Raw genomic sequence first — 13,094 nt, 5'->3', positions numbered from 1 at the left:
GTGAGGAGTGTGTCTTTGGTAATACACCTGAATAGACACAAGCACTAGCTTTATTTAGTGAAAATGCCTAACATGCTTTTATGTGTTAAATGATTTATGATGCTAAATGTCTGAACGGATCTATGGTCTGTTGCTGACCGGATCTAGAAATTTTATATGTTTAGATTTCTAAACGTTTAGATACGGTATTAGAACTGACATGTAACTTTTCAGAATAATAGGAAGATTTACATGTCGATCGTAAATAAAAATTTTCCTATCTTAATTCTCGTCATTATACACCAAACGTCTATAGATCGAATGACTAAAACCCGAAGCAGAGTCGGGAACGCAAATGGCAATGGGAATCAAAAGCCCTCGGTGATTAAGCAAATACATGTTGTAATGGGAGCTGCACCTGAGCCAGTCATCATGGCTGGAGTACAACCCATGATTCGGGCTATGTTAGCTGAACAAATGGAGGAAATGAGACAGATGTTGCATGAAAATAGGGACGAACCTACCATGCCCATTGAGCAAACTGAGTCGATTCCCGAGCAGTCGGAGGAAGGGAACTACAGCCGCCAAGTGAGTCAAGTAGGGACTCAAGGTGAACGAAGGGATGGCCTGGAGAGCGGAAACAACAAGGATGGGCGAAGGTATAAGAACTTCTTGAGTGCAAAACCACCAAGTCTTTCCGGAAGCCTGAAGCCGGTTGAGATTATGGACTGGATCTCCAAGATGGAGATGGTGTTTGAGAGTTGCGACTATAGCAACAAGCAGAAAACCATATTTGCAGTCAAGCAACTGAAGAGCGGAGTCTTGAGCTGGGGGAAGATATTGGCAGATACAATGCCCAATGGAGAAGCAAGTAAGATGTCTTGGGAAGATTTCCTGGTGTAACTAAAAATGCAGTACTGCTCTGAGCAGGATCTACTAAAGATCCACAAAGAGTTTCAGAACCTAAAGAAAGGAAAAATGAGTGTCACCGAGTACGCTACAAGTTTTACGGAGAAGATGAAGCTTGTTCCTTATCTAGTTCCAACGGAACTTTCCAAGGTGAACAGGTTTGCCAATGGATTACCAGCGGACTTTGGTCCAATGGTCAAACAAGCAACCACTTTGAAAGCCGTCATCTGGGCAGCCAAGAATGTTGAGACCCAAATAAGAGAAAAGGGTATGGAGAAAGTTGAAGTTGGCGAGAAGAGGAAGCTAGAAGGATCCTCAAGACCTGATAATAAGGGAAAGTTCTCGAAGTCTAACATGGACGACCGAAGGAATGGAGCCAAGTGGTGTGAGAAGTGCAAGAAGAAGCACTTCGGAAAATGCGATGGAGAAGTGATGTGCTATAAGTGTGGTAGGACCGGTCACTATTCCAGATATTGTACATTAGACAACAAGAAGTGCTACGAATATGGAAATGATGGGCATATTTCAAAGAATTGTCCAAAGAAAAACGAAGCTGTAAGACCAAATACACCGCCGAAACCAAGGGCATTCCACATGATCCTCGATGAAGTAGACAACAATGCGAGGAATCAAGAATGAGGACTTCTTACATGAAGATCGGATTATGCAGTAGCCATAGTTTCGTATGATGTAGCCTAGTAGAGGCATAGTCTATGGTGAACTTGAACACCTATGTAATCGTTTCAAGAAATAATATAAAAGCTTCATTTTGTTATCTGATGTGTTAAGTTGTTTTGTGGTTTTCTTGTATGGTGACTTGGAAAAACTGCGATACAATACTTGGGACGAGTATGAGTAGGTGTGAATGGTAGTAGAGGCCTATACTACCGGAAGCACATGACTCACGCTTGGATCAGGGAAAGTCACAAGGTTACCAAGAAGCTAGTAATTGATACCGTTTTATTTAAATTTGTCATTACCATCGTTTCGGTAATGACTAAGAGGATGATTTTTATTCCGACCCTAGTGGTCATATTTAATTGAGTCTGACTACGATAAGTATGTTACGTGGTTCAGAGAACCAAATTTGATGTAGCATTTGACTTAAGTGGTAAGATTGAAATAAAAGATAATCAAATCGATCGGTAGAGGTATCGTGATAGTTGCTTGTAGCTAGAAATGCTACCTTTTAAGATTTGATTAGAACATGAAGGAAGGTATAGTCTGTTCCGGAATTTGATTCTAAAAGACCTGAGACCAAGCAATGCATCATACGATGAGAGGTCATTAGAACATGACCCATTGGTCTATTATGATAATTGTAGGAAAAAGCTTATCTCAAGCTTGTTAAAGAAGAAGTATCCAATAAAGATCGAGATCGTGACGTGAAGATCATGATTGGAAGTCCAACATGAGATAGAGAGCGGGTCCAAGATCGGGCACTGCCTGCAGTCAGGAAGTCTTAGAGTTAGATACTCGTTCGAAGAAACATCAAAGTTACGTTTACTACTTAGGATGAAGAGATAACGTATGGAGTCATCATGTGAGCCTTGTTTCGTTGATGATTCCGGGACGTAATCATCCTAAGGGGAAGATAATTGTAACATCTGTAGATTCGGGCTAGTCAATTTAAAGATAATACAAAAGATTATTTAGAATGAATAATCTTAAAGTTGTAGAATATTTCTCAAGGGTTCCGTACATATAAAGAACGCTGAAATCCGAGTTATAACGAAGAAGTTATGGCTCGTCGAAGTTTTACGGCAAAACCGACACGGCACCGGGAGACGTAAATAGTGAATTTACGATGGAGGACTTTTTAGCCTTATAAATCTAAACAAAAGTTATAGTATAAGTTAAACCGAGAACATAGAAAAAAAGAACGCCCAAATCTGACTTCGTATGAGGAAGTTATGAATTTTCTAAGATTTGGCTTAGCAGTGCACAACCCGAAACTCGAATTTTAGATCGAGCGGTTTTTGGCCTACGCGACCTAAATGAGAATTGAAGATCTCATTAATAGTAACTCAACGCTAAAAAACAGACAAAAGCAGAGTCCGTATGTAGAAGTTATCAATTTTACGCGGACATTTAATAGTATAATCTCCTCGTACTGTTAAATTTAAGATCGGACGAGAATTACGTAACGCCCCGATTCTCAGGTATTAATTACATAATAATTATTGGATGAAGCCCTACTCGACGAGTCGGTTGACCTACTCGTCGATTAGCAGCGTGGTGGGACCGCGTGTTAAGTGACCTACTCGACGAGTCTACTTTGGGACTCGGCGAGTAGGAGCTGGCAGATGAAACCCTAAATCCCGGGGTTTGCACCCCTATTTAAAGGAGCCTCAACCTCCTTTGACCTCCTTGCAGTCTTTGAGAGCCCTTAAAACCCAAATATGTGTGTGTGCCATTGTGTTATTGAAGCTTGAAAAGAGGATTTTGGAGAGAGAAGGCTTAGAGGAGAAGGCTATTGGAGCAAGTGAAGTGTGGAAATTAGCTCTTATCTCAGTCATCATCTTCTGGAGGTAACCAAATCGCCTTTCTTCTTGTGAATCTCTTCCATTGTTGAGTTTTAGGGTTTTTGGTGAAGTATTAAGTTGAAAGGATGGGTTATGGGCTAGATCAGAGGTTGTAACTTCAGATCTGGACCCTCCTTGGATGCTAGAATCATAAAGTTGTTGTATTGGTTGTGATTGAGGTCCCTCTTAAACTTGAAGCTTCATTAAGAACTTAAAATAGACATTTAGAGCCTTTATAGCCATGCATGCACGTAAAGTTTGCAACTTTACGTGATATGTATGCCCTAGAAGCTTGGATCTGTGATTTGGGGCCGCTGCATGGCTCAAATCAAATCTGTATGGAAAAAGAACTGAATGGACTCGGCGAGTCGCAAAGTGACTCGGCGAGTCATATGAAGATGGCCGTGAACTCGACGAGTTGGATGAACAACTCGGCGAGTCCGATGAAGATCACCATAAGACTCGACGAGTTGAAGAACAACTCGGCGAGTCGGATGAGTTTTCCCTAGATTATGTATGCGTGTGTATCTGTCGAGTTGCAAGGAGGGAACTTGATATGTGACCTTAAGTTTGATCGAGGATCAAAGGAACTCGACGAGTCACTCCGATGACTCGGCGAGTTGGAATGTACTTCAGGGTACTCGGCGAGTAACCAAGGGTACTCGGCGAGTTAAGGTCAACATGGACTGTTGACCTTGGTTGAGGACTTTGACTTTGACCAGGGGTTGACTAGTGGTTTATGGCGTACCTTGTAAGGTTAAGGACTTATGAGTATGATGTACTATGATGATAGGTGGTGGAACCTGTGTCAAGTGATCCGAGAGTTGGAGTTTACCTTTCGTGTCGACATCTGTGAGGTGAGTTATCCTCACTATATCGATAGGGTCTAAGGCACCAAGGTCGGCCCTTTAGTTGTTATTTTTATGGTATGTTGCATGTGGTTATGATTTGTTAGTTCGGAATCGAGGTAGACAGTATGTTATGCTTTATGATCCGTAGGGATTGGTATGTTAGTGACCTGATAGGTCGGTACTCTAGTTACAGGAGAATTCTATGATTATGATCAGTGAGATAGATATGCTTGATGTTTGTATATGCCAGTATATGATAGCTATGCGCACATGGTTATTTGCTTGTTGGTTGGGTTGAGGCGGTCCTGCTTTGTGCTGAAGGCCAACATACCCTATGAGCGGTCCGGGGAGACTGTAGGCCCACGTGGCGGACCATTCATGCCGAAGGCACGAGATAGATTCAGACAGGCTGTAGGCCCGGTAGGGCGGTCCAGTCAGGCCGATGGCCTAGTATGCATGATGATTGATTGATTATTACTGATATAGTATTGTCAGTGTGGTATTGGTGTTTTGGGGGTAGCTCACTAAGCGCTCGGGCTTACAGTTTTCAGTTTATTGTTTCATGTACTTCAGGAGTCCATGGAAAGGCGAAGGCGTGACCGTACCTCTCCTCATCCTTATGTTATGATTTTTGGGACACTCTGATGGAAAATGATTTGGAAACATTTTGTAAACGATGCTTTACGGTTTCTTTTTTATTTATGATTGAAAAAGTTTAAGTTTGGTGTAAAATTTATCGATGTTACAAATTAGCCGACAAAGTCAAAATGAAAGTTGTAGATCTTATTTTTACCTACGCGTGGATATAAAGAACGTCAAAAACGGAGGTCGTATGTGAAAGTCACGAATTTTAGAAGTCGAAAGTGTGTTGTGCGAAAATGGGTGATGTGGCACAATCTTGGCCATTGTTTTCTCCCCAAGTCTTCCCACTAGATGGTGACATGTGGCACCAAGTTCGGCCATTTTCACCCTATAAATAGAACCTCTCCCACCCTCATTTTCATCACACCTTTCCCATTCTTTCTTCTCTTTACTCTCTCTTTAAAACCTCTCTCTAGCCCCGAAACCCCCCGAAAAGCCTAAGGAACCTCCCTAGCACGAGGCGGAAGCCCCGGAGTGCTCGACGGCTCCGAGAAGAAGAGTTTTTCGGCTCAGGAACGCTGCTCTAAGCAAAGCCCGATTTTCTATAAAACCCGTTGTAAGTGAGCTACGCCTACGCTATTTTTAATATAGCTTTTATTTAATTATAGTAACGTTATTAGGAACTTATAATAAGTACTTGGGCTATTATTATGGGTTATATAAGTATTGTTTAACGCTTATATAATAGTAATAATAGCTAGACTATTAATTAGTCTCGACGAATAATAGACTAAACTCTAGTAGTAATAATACTAGGTTTCGTCAAAGGAAATTATTTTTAAGAAGCGAAGCGCTGTCTGAGTTCGGAATCACCACCTTTTCAAGTGAGTGCATGGTCTCTTTCATATTACACATAGGTATGAAGTATTTTATATAAACTATGTGTTATGTGTGCAAATTATATGTATACTTGCTATCTATGTTGGATGAACGATTTTATACAAGTTTTATATGATTTAAACTGTATATGTATTTATATCTACGTAATATATTGGGTAAAACATGGGTAGATGAAATATGAGCTGGATGATGAGTTGAGAGGTGATATAGACCATGAGGTAAGGGTGAGAGGTGGACGATGTGAGAAGCCTTGTTCCCAAATGTTGGCCCCATAATCTAGCAGAGTATGGATGACAACCATGGACTATTCTAGACAGTTCAGTGGAACACTAGCAGGCTCGCAACCTGTAGGTGTTGTGAACGATGTGTTTACCAGTGTACTCTAAAAACCCATTGACATGTATTGTGAGTGGACTCTCGAAAACAATACTGTGAATAAACGAGATAACCCTAGCAGCTGTGCTCGAAGGACAATACTGGTAGCTGCGCCTCACATAAAATGTCACAATTCTGGCAGCTGCACCTAAGTGATAGAACTAGCAGCTGTGCTTGACAGTTGTGTCATTGACAACGATGGACTTCGTACCTATTCCTTAGGATAATCCTTAGGAATGAATGAATGAGAAATAGCTGGTTCTTAGGGTAGATCCTTAAGAGTAAAGAAGATAATGGGGATGGGTAATTGGGTTAACTGTTTGATGATTAAACATAATAATTATATTATTGTGGGTTGAAAACCCTATGTACTCACCAGGTTTCCTAACCTGACCCACTCAGTTTATTTATATCACAGATGTTGATATGAAGTCACATTACACTGAGAGATTAAGGAGATATAAATCACTAGTGATAATGAATGTAAGTTTTGTTTATGCTTATGTTTCTGTATTGACGATGACATCCCAAATGTTTTAAAATGAATAAAAATACTTTTCTTTCAGAAATGCCCTGATAACGTATTTAACATGTTTCACTGGAAACAAATTTCGCACATTTTTATTAAAAAGAGGTACTCTGATTTTTATAAAGCATAAACAAAATCGGTCTTTTCTGGCCGTAAAAATGGGGATGTCACAGTTGGTATCAGAGCATTAGTTTAAGCGAACTAGGAATATGGATTTATTTCCAGACTTAAACTTAGAATTCTAAGCAATGATTGTGAGGAGTGTGTCTTTGGTAATACAACTGAATAGACACAAGCACTAGCTTATTTAGTGAAAATGCCTAACATGCTTTTATGTGCTAAATGATTTATGATGATAAATGTCTGAACGGATCTATGGTCTGTTGCCGACCGGATCTGGAAATTTTATATGTTTAGATTTCTAAACGTTTAGATACGGTATTAGAACTGGCATGTAACTTTTCAGAATAATAGGAAGATTTACACATCGGTCGTAAATAAAATTTTTCCTATCTTAATTCTCGTCATTATACACCAAACGTCTATAGATCGAATGTCTAGAACCCGAAGCGGAGTCAGGAACGCAAACGGAAATGGGAATCAACAGCCCCCGGTGATTGAGCAAATACCTGTTGTAATGGGAGCTGCACCTGAGCCAGTCACCATGGCTGGAGTACAAGCCATGATTCGTGCTATGTTAGCTGAACAAAGGGAGGAAATGAGACATATGTTGCATGAAAATAGGGACGAACCTACCATGCCCATTGAGCAAACCGAGCCGATTCCCGAGCAGTCGGAGGAAGGGAACTACAACCGCCAAGTGATTCAGGTAGGGACTCAAGGTGAACGAAGGAATGGTCTGGAGAGGGGAAAGGAAAAGGATGGGCGAAGGTATAAGAACTTCTTGAGTGCAAAACCACCAAGTCTTTACGGAAGCCTGAAGCCGGTTGAGATTATGGACTGGATCTTCGATGGAGATGGTGAGTACGGAATACTCCAGAGCATATGAGATCTCCTTTCAGACATTTTAGGGTACATAGACTCATAAAAATGCTAACTTGGCTCTTTCCTTTTATCCATGCATGAGTTATGGAGTTTTTGGTGAAGTGAAATGTTAAGGTTTTGGGATTAAGCTTTCTTTATCCATGCAAAGGCATAAAGTCAGAGGCTTTGTGGATTAGGATATCTTTTAGGGTCAGATATGAGGTTGGGGTAAAGTGTCTTAATGATTAAGACCTTAAAAGTTGAGTTTTGAGGTAAGTCGTGTATGTCGAGCATAACTCTGGCTACGCCTAACGTAGTCAACCTAAACCTTTCCTGCCTTGCGCTCTACCCCTAATGTAGAGCTAAGTATGCAACATGTAACGGTCAGAGTGCTGACCTTTGACTTTCGTTTGACTTTTTGACCAATTATGCCTTAGGTGGATTGGTGAGGGTTTGGGTTTGGAATAGGCAAAATGGTCTTTTGCCCTAAATGTGGATTAGACTTGGCTTGGGATTAGTGGAGTATGGAAAATTACCTTAACTATTAATTAGGGTTAATTGGTGTAATTAATAGGCGGAGTCTAGTTCTGGCAGTTCAGGTGTGAGTTCTATCACTCATCTACGCAAGGTGAGTCTCATCGCCATTCTTACCTATGTGGTAGAATACATTTATATATGTAATGACCAGTTGTGTCTATGTGTTATTATGTGCGATGAGACTTCGGGTAGTCTCCATGGTTGCTGATAACATATACATGTTTATTTTGTGTTGTGTTGTATGCGGTATTTTGGGGAACTTACTAAGCTTCATGCAGTTTATGATTTCGGATATTTTGGGACACTTTAAAATTTTGATGATGATCTGTATTTGATGTTTGTTAAATTCTTGAGATGGTTTTTCTGAACAATGTTTTTATATGAATTTAAAAACGAAAAAATTGGTTTGGAAATTTGGATGTTACAGACTATCATTAGTCACCATGAGTAATACTCAGTATAAATCGTACTTAGGTCACATCAAAGGAAAAGTCAAGGTGTTTGGCGGAGCGCTGCAGAATTCTCCAATCACCTACATAAGTCAGGTGAATGCATAGTCTCTTTCATGAACATGGTTTTAATACAAGTATTTATTAAAGTATTAAATATATAGTGAAAAGTTTATATGTGAGATATATGTTTATTGTCTGGATTATGTGTTAGAAATGTATTTGATGATATATGATATGCGAACGAGATATGGTTCTAAATATGTTAAGAGATATATATCTTTTATTGCATGATAATAATAATAATAATAATAATAATAATAATAATAATAATAGAGGTATTATTAAAGGAAAGGGATAAAAGTATATTAATACCTAATTATTCGTGTTAAAATATATACACTAAATTAGGATAGTGTTGTCTAAACAAAATTTGTATTGGGAGTCTACTAGTTTTGCTCGTTAATAAGGTAGGACTTATTATAGATACCTAGTTCAATTATGTTTGATATCGGGTAGTCTTATTCAAGGCATGTGTGTAAGTTAGGAATGGAGAGTAGAGTTATGTTCCTTGACACTTTCAGATTTGATGGTACAAAAATACATACTGGAGTACAAATTGTATTCCTTTTTGGATGACCATAAATGGTGGGTCCAGATCAGGCAACTGTAATGATATGCCTGGTCATCTCTCATAGTAAGATGACAACACTTGATCATTCTAGATGGTCTTATGAATTACGTTGCTAGTGTGGTTTTATAACCTACAGACGTAGATGAAATGGGATACCATATTCTTCAGATACTTTGATGGCACGAGTGCCTTTGTGACTTTTTCTAGCCAAGGAAACCCCTAGCGATATAGTCAAGTCCTTTCTAAATGGTTTATCTTCCTGATAATTATGGAATAGGATCTGTGAGGATCGATTAGGGTGGGTATGTATGGGTATGAGGTTTTATAAATATCCAAATCGGAATTATTTATATATGTTGTTTAGTATTAGTTGGTTTTGTAGGGTTAAGATATATATATATATATATATATATATATATATATATATATAATAACATTGTGAGATTAAAATCCCTATGTTTCTCACTAGGTTTGACAACCTGACTCACTCAGTTTGTATGCATCATAGGTATCAAGACTCAAGCCACTAGAACTTGATTAGGATTTTGAGTGATTAAAAGAAAGCTTGCAATGGTGTTCAGGACCATTATGTCTTTACACTGTAACTTATGTATATGTATTAACTATGACATCCTTAGAATTTTATTTAAGACAATTTTGTACTCAAAATATTTTTTATATATTGAAAATTTTCCACAAATAAAGTATCATCATTTCCAAAGCATAATAAAAATTATTTTTGGTTCTGAAAATTAGCTAGCTTTTTAAAAAAAAATTGTTGTTTAAATAAAAGACATATTAGCAATTTTATGCCTTTTTAGATATTTTTTACTACCATTTCGACTCTCAATGCAAAACATACTGATTATGATTTTTAAAACATTCACCAGTAAGCATTATATGCTCTTTTTAAATATTGTTTGCTTCCATTTCCTCTATGCTCTTCCATTTCCATCTCTTTAGCAAGTGCAAACAGTTATCCTTTTCCTAGACTTGTTGTAGAAAAGTCCCAAAATTTTGGTCCACCTTACGTTTTAGTCCCATATTAATTTTTTATGAGAAAGACATGAAAACTAGCTAACATTACAGTTTAACCATTTTTTACCTTTTCATCAAGTAACCTGTTGAGGTGAGCAGCCAAGGTGGAAAGGTGGTTGATTTTTTTTGTAGAAAAGTTCCAAAATTTTGGACCATTTTACGTTTTAGTCACAAATTATTATTTTAAGATAATATCCTGAAAAACGGGTTAACATTTTCAGTTTAACCCTGTTTTACATTTCAATTTAATATGCTTAGGTGGCATGCCAAGGAGGAAGGATGGTTGAGGTGGCTTGACATGGCAACTGATGTGGCATGTCACATTAGCGCCCTTCCTTAGGAAGGGAGAGGAGGTCACAGGTTCGAGTCCCCCTCCCCTTCTTTTCTCCCAAAATAAAACTGATTTTTTTAAGTAAGCAATGGCGCTGACGTGACATGTTGCCACGCCATGTCATATCAACCACAAACCTTGGCACACTGCCTCAACAAGTTAAACTAAAAATGTAAAAAATGATTAAACTGGAAATTTTAGCTAGCTTTCAAGACTTTTCCGTAAAAAAGTAATTTGGGACTTAAACGTAAATTGGCCCAAACATTTGGGGCTTTTCTATTAAAAATAAAAAAACATCAACCACATTTCCACTTAGCAGGTTGCGTTTGGAAAATGTAAAAAAGGATTAAACTGAAAATGTTAGCCGGTTTTCTAGATTATTTCATAAAAAATTGGGACTAAACGTAAAGTATGCCAAAATTTTAGGACTTTTTGCAAGAAAAAAAATCTTATTTACAAAACCTTATTTATTTGTCACACAGCCACTGATTCATCTATGCTCAAGATTTCAACACTTTTGATCAAGTTGGGCATGCAGTTCTTCTTAACATCGTCATAATAGTTGTCAACCAAATCAAGATGGATATAAAGAACAGTTGTATAAATTATCAATAAGGAGTTTCTAAACTACAATTGTTAGGATTAAGAGAGGTTTGTAAAATCAGAAAAACAGTTCCCTATTTGTTTTAGAGGGAAAACAATATGTAACGAATTATTGTTTTTAAAGGACAAACTATATCTTTTTTCATAAAAGTATGAAAAAAAAATAAACAAATAAGAAGTTGGCATAAAACAGCTACTTTTAGAGGAAAAATCTAAACTAACAAAATTATACGTGATGTTAATCAAATAGATATAAGATTTGAAAAGTCGATCCTAAACACTCCCATTAATCCATTATATCTTAAATCTATAAGTTAAAAATGGTTAAGTGAGTAAAAAAGTTAACATGGTTAATAACATGATCTAACATGACTTCATCAAGACTATAAACCCAACTTACATTATGGCATAATGATATTTTTTTTAATAAGGAGTAAGGATTGACTGGGGACATGTTATATACTCTTTTCTGGACTTAAAACATGGGACACAACCATGTTCCATAGGACATGACCCATGTTCCGCCTTTTTCTCCAAAAAGTACATTTATTTAATGGCATCATATTCTACTTCATTTAATCAGATTTCACACGCACATGTTTAGCTACTCTGTGGAACTTACGTGACCCTGTAAGGTCATCACACGACCCCGAAATCCTCATTTTGCTTATTTGAGCAATGTACTTCATCCTCCAATTTCCAAAACAATAGCATAGCTGAGTAAAAAATGGTTAACTGAGTAAAAACAATAGCATGGTTAATAATAATCACTCTGAAACTACTTATTCCATGATCTAGTGATAGAATTTACATCATCGCATAGCTATCCGGTTTGTTAATTGACCAGTTTCCCAAAAACCTTGTGAACTTCGTCCAATTTTAAGACTATAAAATCATTTTGGCAATGATGTTACCGAGCCTCAGATCATATTAATGATAATGTCATCAAACTTGTACCCTTGACATGCAATACTTGTATATGATGCATCAGTATGATTAGTTATATTGATGAAATACCCTAATAACCATCATTTATAATCATTTAGACCTATGATAACATACAGTGGCGAGGCTAGGTATAATGAAGGTGGGTTCTAGGACCCACCTAATTATTTTAATTTATATAAAATTATTATTGAAAATTTTTAGGGACTTATCTTAAAAAAAAAATTATGACCTAGCTTACCTATAATTTTTTTGAATTTGTGCAGAAAAATGTATATTGAAAAATTTGTGAATCACGTTGTTTTCTATTCTAGACTCGTCACTGATGACGTACATTGTCTCACCAACTTATTCTGTCTCATCATTTTCCATAGCTAAAAGTTTTGCAGCTTAATTTGTATGAATAAAAATATGTTGGAGATGTTCGGAAATTATGCAAAAATGTATTTCTAGAGTGCTTATAAATTATAATTATGATTCCAAAGGAAAAAAAAAAACAAACAAAAATGTAGAAAACACTAAAGAGTAAATTAATGAAATCGTCTTGTGATTTGGTAAATATTACGCATTTGGTCCTTAAATCCAACTCGTATTTTTCTTTCATTATAGTTATGTCTGAAGTAAAATACTATTTTCCCTTACTAAATATTATTAAATATTCCTTTATTGTTTATTTACCCCCAAACATAAATAAAAACCAAAAGATAGTAAAATACGATTGTTCTCAAAACATATTCAATCAATTTTCTATGATTCTCATTCCTTTGATACAACTGCCGGAAAATGTTTTGACGTATTTATACCAAACTTGCCTTTTGAGTTTTTATATTTTGGGATTTGATAAAAAAATTTAAGAATTATCATTGAAGGGCATCAATTGTTCTTCTCATTCCGTTCCAACTTCGTATTAGATTATTTATAAA

This window comes from Lactuca serriola, chromosome 7, assembly GCF_051521515.1.
Source record: "Lactuca serriola cultivar US96UC23 chromosome 7, Lser_US96UC23_V15, whole genome shotgun sequence".
NCBI classification, from domain to species: Eukaryota; Viridiplantae; Streptophyta; class Magnoliopsida; order Asterales; family Asteraceae; genus Lactuca; species Lactuca serriola.
Note: the sequence above shows the minus strand (reverse complement) of the source record.